The following is a 14,344-nucleotide window of genomic DNA, read 5'->3' as shown; positions in this document are numbered from 1 at the left end:
TTACAATGGAAAAGTGCTCCGTCCCGGCCACTCCGAAGCAGAGAACATTTATTTCATTGTCTAGACAATGAGGTCCTTTGAATTATTCAAATCACTTTCGGTATCTTGTGGGACTCTTTCCTTCTTCTCTTTAAGCATGAAGCCATGCGGAAGCGTTTCTGATGATTTTTTTGTTGTATGTAGACAGTTGTAGATATAACTAACCTTCTTCTACATTTCAATACAGTACACTTTACCACTAGGCAACAAAACCAAAAAACATTTCGCGGTTATATATACAAGATTTTGTGATAAAATCCCACCTTTCTCAAAAAATTACCCGATATAAAAATTTCTAGGGTTTGAATAAAAAAATCGAAGTCTTAAAATACATTCTAAGTTACGATTTAGATAAGCAGAAGTAATCGATTCTTCTTGATTGGATCGATTCAAAACAATGAAATTTCATGAAAGTAAGAAAATTTATTATTGAAAAATAAAATATTTTTTTCAAAAACTGTACTTGTGAAAATTCGGAGAATCTATCTATCAAATTGCCAAAATGCATGAATATGTGCTGCCTAGAATAAACCGAAATCTCTTGCATTTAACATCAAACACCGCAAATATATGAACGCTCTCAAAAAACGAAATTCAAAGAACATTCATCAAACATCCTTGCAACTCTAAACCACACTTGTCAGTCGGCTACGGAACAAATTCGGATTCACCGTAATTTCATTTATAACGTTTCGTCAGAAGAAGCAAACCCCAGCCGAAATGCATACCGGTCAGGCAATATGTCAGTCATACTGCTCACCTGGGAATGAAAATCCTGTTGGAACTTTCCATCCAAGCCCAGGCAATTTTGTGTCAGTTTATTCTGGTCGACAGGCATCTTCTGTGGTTGCTGGAAGTTTCACCGATGCCAGACTTTATCCACAAAAATTGTCCAGCTCGAATTTGAATTACAAAATATCTTGATTGAAATATTTTCTGGAAATTTCTGGCTCTCAGACAAAGTCCACACCCAATCCTGAGTCTGAGTCTGAGAACGGTGGAAAGTAGAAAAATTTCTTGATTAAAATTCGTTCGTACTTCCAGCCAAACCTAACGTGAACGTTTTCCCAATTTATGAGACCCAACTGACCAGCCGTCCGTGTGCTTCCGTAAACCCTTCTTCGGCACTGCGGAACACGTACCGAATCGACCAACCAATGCACATAGGAGTAACAATCTAATCTTGTGGCTAAAAGTCTTAAAAACGTTTGAATGGCCTGTTATAAATTTTTGAGCTCTAAACGCTAGGAATTTATTGTTTGAACACTTTTTGAATTTGAAATTGACAATACAACGTATGCCGGCACAACTAGTCACGCGATTAAATTTCTTATTTTGTGTTTCGTTATGTCTGTAACTAGAGGCCCCGGAAAAAAATCATCTTGCCGTCAAGTAGGCTTTTAAAAATGGCGAACTATCTCCCGGTTTTTCGACTATTCAAGAGACTTTCCTGAACTTTCTATACGCACGAACACGTCGCAGCCCTTAACAAAGGTTATAGTAAAACAAACGTGTTCATCTGTTGACGTGTTTTCACGCCATTTCGTGACATACAAACGCCATCCCATTTTTATTTATATATACTAGTGGTTCCGGCAAACTTCTTCTTGCCATCAATTAGGCTGAAAGAAAATGCTGTGGTTCGTCCCATAGAAAATGACAGTTCCGTTCACTCTCGTTTTTCGTCTTTCCCGGTGAATATTCTGGCATTTTTATACACACAAACATGTCGGAACCCGTGACAAACAAAACGGAGAAATAATACTTCAGATCCGACGATCCGTTCGTAAGTCATTTCGTGACATACAAACACCATTCCATTTTTATTTATATGAATAGATATAGATATATAGATAGATAATATAAGTACAGGCAACCCGAGCCTGTAAGATTCCAATACTATTCTGCATGATTCTAATACGGAAATGCTATGAGATCGTTGCATATACAGAAATTGCAATGGTCGGTAATACCGTTTTGATTCATATTACGGACAGCTTTTTATTCCGGACACTCTACTTTGTATGGGAAACATATCACACGAAATTTTTTTTCAGAAACTCTCACTTTCGAGGCTCATTTTAATCAAAATTTTCTATAGATATCTATAAAAATGTATAATACTCGACTGCCTTAGACGCCTCTTTAGCGGTTTGACAACTTCAAATAATGATTTGACTTGTCTTTTTATGATTTTCATGAGCTGTCCGGAATTTGAATCAAAGTGCCCGGAATATGGAGCAAGAGTAAGGAAGCGCCCGGAATAAGAATCATTAAATGTCCACACATTTCTATTCATATAAAATTATTCATGCATCAGAAACAAAATCTTTACCCATGATTCGAAAGTTAAGTGTTTTAAAGGCTCGATAGCGCCGAAGAATCATACAGATTAATTTAATTTATATGCTTCCTGATGGGTTATACATCATTGAGGCCTACGGATAGTAATATGAATCAAAACGGTACAAGGCATTGTATAACAAAGAACATGAAAAAAAGTGAAAGAAAATCGAGAATTATTCTTGTGTCCGTGCCGAGTACGAGGTGCATGAGAAATAGGTTGGCTGCGTCGTGATTCGCAGAGTAATGAGTATAAATAAAAAAAAACCGTTGCGGTCGGGAATCGAACCGGGAGTCCAAGCCTTCACACATCAATCATACAACGCGCGCCAGCCAACTCGGCTATACCAGTCGCTGTACGAGACAAGGCTATTATAAACAACACCCGGCTGCTGTTGGTGAAAGCGAAGAGTTGAAGCAACTACAGTCAGGACTTCTACCAGACACATGATTGAGTAGCGTAATAAAAATCCACGTTTTATACGGGGTTTCATCTATTTAGGGAATTCTGTCGATTATCTGATGATGAGTCCAGTACTGTCTTCGGCGATGTTGTAGTATGCAGTACAACCTACCTTGAAGAGTTAAAGATCATCCTTTTAGCAGAAAACTAGGTTAGTAAGAACAATTTTCTAACTCGATTAATATGAACCTTACATGACAAGTATTTTCTTCTTTTTTGTGGTATGACATCCCAAGTTGAGAAATATTTCCAACCCAAAAGATCCTCGACCGGTGGAATTCGATTACAGTAGCACCTTGTGCATGCTAAACCTTCCTAATTTATCTATAAAATCGCAATTGATTTTCAGTACAATGTTGTGATAGTAAAAAACGCCAAAATAATTAAATTTCACACGAATAAGGAACAACGTTTAGAACAGTCGATTTTCGGAGGTTATCAAAATCAATTATTGTAAGAAATTGACTGGAAAATTCAACAATCTATTTTTTATTTTCAATAAAAACATGTTCTTCGAAAGCATCACCAACCAGAAGCCATCATTTTTCACCATCATGTCATCATTTTTCACCGATTTTTTAAGAGGAAAATGTTTTAAATATAAAGGTAACTGATATGAGTTGAATGTTTAGGTTCAAAGTACGTCATGAAGGAAGTACTAATATAGTATTATTATGAAAAATAATCTACACCTCCACAGAGTTGTTTATTTAGTCCCCACGTCACATCTAGAGAACAATAAAAAAACTAATACTTTGTTCAGAAGATCTTTCAAAGCACAATGACAATCATTAGTTATCTACACCAATTTTGAACACGCTTTTCACTTAACCTTTTTTGCTGGGAGTAAAAGCATGATGTATGGATATATCACAAGAGTGACCAAGTATCAGAAAATGGTGGAATATTACTGATTTTTCAAAGCTTTACTTTTAGTAGAATAGTGAAGCATACCAACATGCAATTTATTTATAAAATTGAGGATTTTTAGTTAATGAAAAACAATGAATAATTTTGACAAACAGCTTTTCTTAGCACTTTTTCGAAAAACTATTTAGATCTTCAATCAAAAGCATTTTGTAAGATTTTATAATGTATAACATTATAGAATCTTAAAGACAATTTACACCGTCTTCAGCCAAAGGCTGCACAGACTGAACAATTACGAACATTAGGCAAAGGACAACACGAAACACCCAGTAGCCCAGTCATGACGAAGTGGGAATCGAACCCACGCTTCGTGGCACTCACTATACGCCTAAACGACTTATGCCCCTAACCGCACGGCCACGAAGCCCAAATGAACAGTCCCTATCTTGACTCCCACAAATATGTAACATATGATATCCCCATTAATTATGTAATACAGTTTTGCGATTTCAAACATTACCCTCCCGGGGACTAAAGCTAAACTGCGCACTATGGCCCTCCGAACATTTAGGGGGAATGGTCCTCCGGAAATCTAGGGTTTTGGTGTCAGGACCTGCAAGCCAGCCGTAAAAAATATCAAGCAACGAATAATCAACGAGAGAATACGAACCGGGACAATCGGCGAAGACCACAGCGACGGAAAGGGACTAGCGATTGGAAGCTCGATACGTGGAACTGTAAATCTCTGAACTTCATAGAGAGCACACGCATACTCGCCGACGTGCTGAAGGACCACGGATGCGGCATCGTAGCGCTGCAGGCAGTGTGTTGGAAGGGATCAATGGTGCGAACGTTTAGAGGTAACAATACCATCTACCAGAGCTGCGGCAATACACATGAGCGGGGAACAGCTTTAATAGTGATGGGTGATATGCAGAGGCGCGTGATCGGGTGGTGGCCGATCAATGAGGGAATGTGCAAGTTGAGGCTCAAAGGCCGGTTCTTCAACTTCAGCATAATAAACGTGCACAGCCCTCATTTCGGAAGTACTGATGATGATAAAAACGCTTTTTACGCGCAGCTCGAACGCGAGTACGACAGCTGCCTAAGCCACGACGTCAAAATTATCATAGGAGATCTAAACGATCAGATTGGCCAGGGGGAAGAGTTCAGACCGACGATTGGAAAGTTCAGCGCCCACCGGCTGACAAACGAAAACCACCTCATACTAATTGATATCGCCGCCTCCAAGAGTATGGCCATTCGTAGCACCTACTTCCAGCACAGCCTTCCATACCAATACACCTGGAGATCACCATAGCAGACAGAATCACAAATCGACCACGTTCTGATTAATGGATGGCACTTCTCCGACATTATCGACGTCAGGACCTATCGTGGCGCTAACATCGACTCCGACCACTATCTGTTGATGGTCAAACTGCGCCCAAAACTCTCCGTCGTTAACAACGTACGGAATCGACGACCGCCCCGGTATAACCTAGAGCGGCTTAAGCAACCGGATGTCGCAGCTGCATACGCGCAGCACCTCGAGGCTGCATTTCCGAAAAAGGGTGAGCTAGATGAAGCCCCTCTTGAGGACTGCTGGAGAACATTGAAAGCAGCCATCAACGACGCAACTGAGAGCAACGTCGGGTACGTGGGACGAGGAATGTAGGCAGATTTTGGAGGAGAAGAAAGCAGCGCGGGCGGTCATGCTGCAGCAAGGGACCCGGCAGAACGTGGAACGCACTAAACGGAAACGGCAACAGCAGACCCGCCTCTTTCGGGAGAAAAAACGCCGCCTGGAGGAGACGGAGTGCGAGAAGAAGGAACAGCTGTGCCGGTGTCAAGAAACGCGTAAGTTCTATCAGAAGCTCAACGCACCCCGCAACGGCTTCGCGAGCTGAGATGTGCAGAGATAAGGATGGGAGCATTCTGACGGACGAGCGTGAGGTGATCTAAAGGTGGAAGCAGCACTTCGACAAGCACCTGAATGGCACTGAGAGCACAGGCAATGAAGGACGGGACAACGGAGGATATGCCTCCGTCAGTACTGCGGAAGATGAAAACCAACCAGCCCCCACTTTGAGGGAGGTTAAGGATGCCATTCACCAGCTCAAGAACAATAAAGCTGCTGGTAAGGATGGTATCGGAGCTGAACTCATAAAGATGGGTCCGAAGAGACTGGCCATTTGTCTGCACCGACTGATAGGTACAATCTGGGAAACAGAACAGTTACCGGAGGGGTGGAAGGAAGGAGTAATATGCCCCATCTACAAGAAAGGCGACAAGTTAGATTGTGAGAACTTTCGAGCGATCACCATTCTAAATGCGGCCTACAGAGTAAAATCCCAGATCATCTTCCGTCGTCTATCACCTGTAGTAACGAGTTCGTGGAAAGTTATCAAGCCGGTTTCGTTGACGGCCGATCGATAACGGACCAGATCTTTACTGTACGGCAAGTCCTCCAAAAATGTCGTGAATACCAGATCCCAACACATCACCTTTTCATCGATTTCAAGGCGGCATACGACAGTATCGACCGCGTAGAGCTATGGAAAATCATGGACGAGAACAGCTTTCCCGGGAAGCTCACGAGACTGATAAGAGCGACGATGGAAGGTGTGCAAAATTGTGTGCAGGTTTCAGGCGAACACTCCAGTTCGTTTGGATCCAACCGGGGACTACGACAAGGTGATGGACTTTCGTGCCTGTTGTTCAATATTGCGTTAAAAGGTGTTATGCGGAGAGCCGGGCTTAACAGCCGTGGTACGATTTTTTACGAGATCCAGTCAATTTGTTTGCTTCGCGGTGAAAAGGTGGCAGACCTGTACACCCGCCTGAAACGCGAGGCAGCAAAAGTTGGACTGGTGGTGAATGCGGCCAAGACAAAGTACATGCTAGCTGGTGGGGCCGGGCGCGACATGGCTCGCCTAGGTAGCAGTGTTACGATAGACGGGGATACTTTCGAGGTGGTCGACGAGTTCGTTTACCTTGGATCCTTGCTGACGGCTGACAATAACGTTAGCCGTGAAATACGGAGACGCATCATCAGTGGAAGTCGGGCCTACTATGGCCTCCAGAAGAAGCTGCGATCAAAAAAGATTCACGCCCGCACCAAATGTACCATGTACAAAACGCTCATAAGGCCGGTAGTCCTATACGGGCATGAAACGTGGACGATGCTCGAGGAGGACCTGCAAGCACTTGGAGTTTTCGAATGTCGGGTGCTTAGGACGATCTTCAGCGGTATGCAGGAGAACGGTGTGTGGCGGCGAATGATGAACCACGAGCTCGCCCAACTCTACGACGAACCCAGTATCCAGAAGGAGCCCAAGGCTGGAATGATACGATGGGCAGGGCATGTTGCAAGAATGCCGGACAGCAACCCTGCAAAGATGATGTTCGCTTCGGATCCGATTGGTACAAGAAGGCGTGGAGAGCGGTGAGCTAGGTAGGCGGATCAAGTGCCTTTCGATTTGGCGAGCGTGGGGCAGAACCGAGGATGGAGAGATGCGGCCACGAACCGAGTATTATGGCGTGAAATTGTTAATTCAGTGTTATCTGTGTAGCTGTTAACTAAATAAATGAAATTAAATGTATAGGCTTTAACAGAAAACTTTGAATTACTAAATTGTTAGAAATTTAAGTTGGAAAATTAAAGTTTTTTAATTTTGCAATCAAGCCTTCATGCCAAACACTGTCGAATGCTTTTTCTATGTCTAGAAGAGCAACAGCAGCAGCCTTCAGATTTGTGTGGAAGAATTAAATTTGTTACACGTAAAAAGTTGGCGAGTGGTCGAATGTTCATGGCGGAATCAAAACTGTTCATTGGCAAAAATGGAACTTTCGTTGATGTGGACCATCATTTTGTTCAAAATGACCTTTCCAAAAAGTTTACTGATGGAGGAAAGCAAACTGATTGGACGATAGCTAGAAGCTTCTGCAGGATTTTTGTCTAGTTTTAAAATTGGTACAACCTTAGCATTTTTTTATTTGTCAGGAAAATATGCCAATTGTAAACATTAATTATTCATATCAACTAAAAACGATAAGCTACTTTCTGGAAGTTTCATGATGAGGATGCAGAAAATTCCATCATCGCCAGGAGCTTTCATATTTTTGAATAAGTCCCTGCCAATTATTTCGACTAATGGCCAGGGAGCCACTCCTACGTGGCTATGTGCTTCGTCTCTAGCCGATAATGAAAAAAACCTCTCCGCTCATCGAGTGCAGCAAATGATGATGAAGTGGACCGACCGATGGAAACCGTTCAGTTGGTTGAAATTCTCTGGAGATTCCTTCCAGTTTCGGTCGGTCGTTGCAGTTTTTTCGATGGAAGATATCTTCCCAAAACGGTGGTGGTGGCGGCAAGTAGGCAGGACACTGCTTATCTGCCCCATTCGATTGGGTCACATTGGTTGGCCTCGCTGCCGGAAAGGAAAGGATCCACTTCTCTGGACCGTTTGGGAATGAAAAGCGTCCGCGGAAGCGACGAAAAACAATTTCAATTTTAAATTCAACTACTTCTCCGACACATTTTAGTTTTCTTTTTGTCGCAGCACGTGCAGTTGTCGATAATAATATGGACTTGAATGGCTTCTAGGGAAGCTCTTAGTGGAATCGTAGAGGACGAGTGTCGAATAAGGGCAAAAGCTGTTATACACTACCCGTCATAAATACGGACTCACTAAAATAAGTATTGCAACACTCAGCTGAATATTGAATCACCCTGAAAAGTTTAGCATCACCTCAAAACAGGTTAATTCACATTGCTATATCTCGAGATCCTTACGACTTGCAAAGAAGCGATCTTCAGCAAAGTTGTTCAGGGGATCAAGAAAATCCGGAAAACGATCAGTTTAGTTCGCGATTTTGCCGCTTGGTGAACTACTTGAATATCAAGTAATTCGTACTTGAAATAGGTGAATATGAAGTGTTTCAGACCTGCAGCACTTGAATATAAAGCGAATCAAACCTGAATCACTTGAACATGGAGCGAATCCGACATGAATCACTTGGATATGAAGCGAATCAAACATAAATCACTGGAAATAAATCCTAAATCTCTTGAATATGAAATCAATCAGACCTGAATCACTTGTACATAAAGTGAATCAAACTTGAAACATTTGAAAATGAAGTGAATCTCTTGAAATCATTTGAACATCAATGAATCAAACCTAAAACAGTCGAATATGAGTGAATCAGATAAGAATCACTAGGATATGGAGCAAACTGAATCACTTGAAAATGAAATGAATCAATTTTGAATCACTTAATAATAAAGTAAATCTGACGTGAAACACTTGCGGGTATGGAGAGAACTAAACTTGAATCTATTGAATATAAAATTAATCAATCCTGAGTGAATTTGACATGATTTTTGTTTACTCCATATTCAAGTCAAACCTGAATTTCTTGAATATAGAGTGAATCAAACCTGAAAGACATGAATATAAAGAGAATAAGACATCAATCACTTGGATATGAAGTCAATCAAACTTGAACCATGAAGAGATTCTGACTTGAATAATTTGAATATGATGAATATGAGTCCTGACTGAGTCACTCGCACATGGAGTAAGTCATACCAGAATCACTAGAATATGAATCAGATATGATACACTTGAATATACATTTGATCAGACTTTAATTTAATATGATTCCATCCCTAATCACTTCAACTTCCAAATGTCAAAGGATTTCTGAACAGCATTCTGGAAATTCTATCTTATCAAATTCATAATGTTTAGGTACAGTCATTCCTTCAGAGTAAACTGTTTCCTGGATGCCCTTGACTTTCGGAACAACTTTGCCGAAGACTCAAACTTTCTATCTCATCTGGCTCGAAAGATAGAATTTGTTTTATATATTTAATTGAATATGCGTACTAGTGCAAGCCTGGGAGGGAGAAACCAATACAAAATTTCTGTACGTCATAGTGAGCCGAGATTCCGCTGTCACGAACTGTCACTGTGAGCCCAGATCTCAAACATTGGACTAACATGAAAAAAGCGCGTAACTGATTAAAACACATTTTCGTATTTCTTCAAAAGTGATAAAAATCGAATGAAAATCAATTCATGCACATAACGCAAGTAATGTCACTTGAGCACCATTTAATCTGATTGAACATAAAGCATTGAAGAACGCATCGTTCTACTTTTTCCAATGAAAATGAATATTTGGTGCATAGAAAACTGTGGCCCTTTTTTCATGTTTGTCAGGAAAGATCGAAGGTGCACAACAAAAGAAAACTACCGATTTTATCGAAGCCTGCCTTGATTGTTGTTGGCAAGCTGAAATTATCTTGCAGTTCAAAATAACGTTGTCTTATATTTCGTGTGTAGTATCGGTGCCTCCCTCCCAGGTGCAAGCTAGTGGCAAACTTAGGAACCAAAAAATTTGATATTTAGATGTCCTTTACTTTATTCCTGTTCTTTACATACCGAAGACTCGAACTTTCTATCTCTTGTGGATCGCAAGCTAGAACTAGTTCAAAATGCTAAGTTTTACATGCTCACTAGCGCCACCTAGCGGCAAAAATCTTGAACCAAACTAACTGTCTTCCGGATGTCCTTGACTTTCTGAACAACTTTGCCGAAGACTCGAACTTTCTATCTCATGTGGATCAAAAGCTAGAACTAGTTTGAAATACTCAGTTTTGCATGCTCACTAGCGCCACCTAGTGGCGAAATCTACAACCTAACTGTTTGTCTTCCGGATATACTTCGCCTTCTTAACAACTTCGCCGAAGACTCGAACTTTCTATCTCTTATGGATCACAAGCAAGAACTAGTTTAAAATGCTCAATTTTACATGCTCACTAGCGCCACTTAGCGGAAAAATCGAGAACTAAACTGTTCACTTTCCGGATGTCCTTGAACCCCTGAGCAATTTTGCCGAAGACCCGAACTTTCTATCTCTTATGGATCACAAGCTAGAATTAGTTCAAAATGCTCAATTTTACATGCTCACTAGCGCCACCTAGTGGCATAATCGCGAACTAAACTGTTCGTTTTCCAGATGTCCTGGATCCCCTGAACAACTTTGCTGAAGATTGCTTCTTTGCAAGTCGTAAGGATCTCGAGATATAGCAATGTGAATTAACCTGTTTTGAGGTGATGCTAAACTTTTTGGGGGTGATTCATTATTCAGCTGAGTGTTGCAATACTTATTTTAGTGAGTCCGTATTTATGACGGGTAGTGTAAATTGAAAGCGCGAAATCTTCACTTTAATAAAGGGTCTGTATTCTCCAGAATAACGCACAAATCAGATTCATATATTTGGAGCAAAAAACAATTTAGCATATGGTTTTATATGTCATTCTGCTGAAGTCAAGTGCTGAAATCATAACTCGTAGGACGTTTACTTGGAACGAAAAGGTGTTTCTGTGCTAAAAGTCCCAACTAGTAAACAGTAATCCGATCCACCCACCACACATTTCCGTTTCGTTTGATCAAAAAAAGGAACGTGCATATCACAAGGAAGTATTATTTCTTTCGAATGGAGAGTGTTTGTTCTGGGGTTATTTTATTGAAAACTTCCAAGATAAACTAAACATTGGGGGTTGGGGGTTTCAGTGACAAAATTACTCTAAATTAATAAGAAGTTTCCAAGTCACACGTAATCGACAGACCATTTGTTGGAGAAATGTCGGTTGAATATTTCCTGACCACACCGTGCAGAATCATAATCTACAGCCTCGACATTCCACCACATCCCACAAATCTTGATTAATTCGATAATTTATAGCACTATGAAGTTTCGATACAATCCAAAGAATGGAAAAAAGTGCCATGAGCATAAATTTCCCCTCCCAATCTGCTGCCTAATGATGGCATTAATTTCGAAATTGGTATTCCGCTTTTCCGGCTGCGGTGAAATCACTTCAACGAAGAAATTCCCACCGTTTTGAGGTTTTGCAACCGCAGAGAGGGCAACCGGAGCTCGAGATTAAATTCCTTACGGTTGATTTACTTTCCGGCGTTAAACTTCTCAGTCGACAGAGGCAACGTTAGAATTCTCCTGCAATCTCGACTTGGAGCCAACTCAACCGAACTCGACTCTTGGCAAACTTTGCCGACACGCGTGCTTTTCTATCGGCAATGGCAAACTTTTGCTTTGTTTGTTCGACTTTATTGAATCGTAAATTTCCCACAAAGCACATACACACATATCGAATATTTCTCAACACACATCCTTGCCGTTTTGATCTCGATTCGTCGCCTGACTTAGATTTGAAGAATGTGAGGATGGTGTTTTGGCTTGCTAAATGGAGTTGCTGTTTGGATTGAAAGTTAAATTGAGGGAAATTTTATTTTCAGATGGAAATCAAACCTTCCTTTTTATAAATGAATATAGGTTTAAAAAGAAAAATGCAGCTTTGAAAAATATAGGACTAATACAGGAATCCAATTTTGTCAATGCATATCTTTGTTGTTTTCAAAGCGATTTTGAAATTCTTTCATCAATGGAACCGTGCATCATACAAGATCAACTTCCATTTTAATTGGTTCCTTATTAACCCTTAAAAGCCCGAGACGAACCTTGAATTTTTAAGTGACCACAATTCGGAGACTAGTTGATCGATTAGTTTGAAATAAATTTTGAAGTAAATGCGGTTAGTTGGTCTTACAATCCTTGGGTTAGACATCCCCCTGACCCCTCCCCCTTCTCTTTGCAACGGATAAAGCGTGGACAGGAAGGGTCCAAAAATGATTGAGAATTCATCCGCTAGGTGGCACTAGTGACAAATTTTACTCAATCATCTGTAACTCAAGATCCTTATTAGCTAGAAGGTTGGTGACTTCGGCAAAGCTATTCAGCAGATCAAGGGCTATCTGGCGGTGATGAGACGGATTCAGAATTTCTCCGCTAGATGGCGCTAGTGACAAATTTTCTTCAATTGTCTGTATCTCAAGATCCTTAAAAGCTAGAAGGTTGGTGACTTCGGCAAAGCTATTCAGCAGTTTAAGGGCTATCTGGCAGTGAAAAGTCTGATTGAAAATTCATCCGCTTGGTGGCGTTAGTAACAAATTTTCATCAATTGTCTATATATTAACATCCTTATCAGCTAAAAGGCTGGTGTCTTCGGAAAGGCTGTTCAGCATATGAAGGGCTATCTGGCGGTGACTCCTATAATTTGAAATGAGTATTTAGGCTGTTGGAGGATTTTATGCATCAGTAGTAAGTTTTCTGTTCAAATGTCAGTAATTTCAGTAATTTTTAACATGTTACAGATAGCTTGAAAATTAACTTCGAGGATATCAATTCTGGCAAAATTTTCGATTTTGTTCAATAGGTAAAATTTATGAAAATTTGTTATTGACACCAGCAATTCTCATTTTTGCTGTATACAGGTCGGCTCGATTATTCGGAAGCTGTTTTCATTGTGTACAATAGCTTAGCTTAGCTTAGCTTAGACCAGGGGTTTTCAGCCTTTTCGGCTCGCGGAGCACTTTTTGAAATAAAATTATTGCGCGGAGCAACTGCTCTTCATCACCAATCCGAATGAAATCTGGATTTGTTTACAAGCTTAAATCGACCCAAAAATTCCTACGAAAATCGCAAAGTAAAATTTTTGTTGATCAATCTTTCAATTTTTCATTCATAAATATTAAACTTTTAATAAGTTGTCCCGACAAACGTTGTATTGCCACGAAGTAGGCTGATCTTTGATGCTATGCTTAACTACCGTACAAAGTGACAGTTTCGTTTCCACTATTTTTTTTTTGGCGCGTCGCTATAGTATACGTATAAAACAGTAAAAACATTTCCAAAATCTGAAAATCCGTTCTGAGCTAACTCGTGACATACCGCCATCATTTCAATTTTATTTATTTATGAAAATAAATGTTTTCTTCATTTGAGCAAGCTGTTTAATTTAATTCTGTGTAAATTAAGCATCTAAATTTGTTTAAGCACAAATATTAAAAAAATGTTGACTTGAAAATGTCTGAAGCAATTCAGGTTGGTTAAGAAATTTTACGAATTATGTTATGTGGTCGAACAACTGAACGAGTTTTTGTGGCAAAATATTTCATTTTAAAGCTTGCATTAATGTGTTTGAATGGGTTGAACTATAAGTTCCCTAAATTTTCCAAATTGTCACGCCCTCTTGAATTTTCTGGGAATGGCGTGGCGCACTTATAAGGAAAACGTTGAATTTGAAAAACCTATAACATACCAATAATCAAAACTCGAAACGAGAACTCCTTTTTGTGGGATTTCAGAAATTTCAAATAAAAACTTTAATATTCGTAACTTTATGAAAAAATCAATCATTCAAAATTGATGTTTTTTGAAGAAAACCGCATATTGGTGTTAGACCTGCTGGTAAATTATTGAAACATTATCAAAACCTAGTAAAATAATTTCTTGTTTTTCCTTCAAAAAACTTCTGTTCATACTTCAGCACTCTTCTTGAAACATTTTAAAAATGTATTATTAGTATTTTTTATCCAAGCTTGATCCAAGCTTATCCGAGTTTAATTGGAAAGTTATTGCAGCAAAAAAAAACGTTGTAAAAAGTTATTAAAAAGTCATCTCCGATAACTTGCCATGATAGCCATTGTTTCAACAATTCTTTAAAAACTAGAAATTTTAATACACATTTAATC

At 39.8% G+C, this 14,344-nt stretch overlaps 1 protein-coding gene across 5 annotated transcripts in view; it reads right to left on the bottom strand.

The window, feature by feature from the left end:
* The window catches only part of LOC5575438 (semaphorin-1A), a 612,610-nt gene that overhangs the window by 349,378 nt on the left and 248,888 nt on the right, over positions 1-14,344 (bottom strand). The window lies entirely within an intron of this gene.

This window comes from Aedes aegypti, chromosome 2 (genome assembly GCF_002204515.2).
Source record: "Aedes aegypti strain LVP_AGWG chromosome 2, AaegL5.0 Primary Assembly, whole genome shotgun sequence".
NCBI classification, from domain to species: Eukaryota; Metazoa; Arthropoda; class Insecta; order Diptera; family Culicidae; genus Aedes; species Aedes aegypti.
The sequence above is the reverse complement of the archived record's forward strand: the minus strand, read 5'-3'. Positions and strand labels throughout refer to the sequence as shown.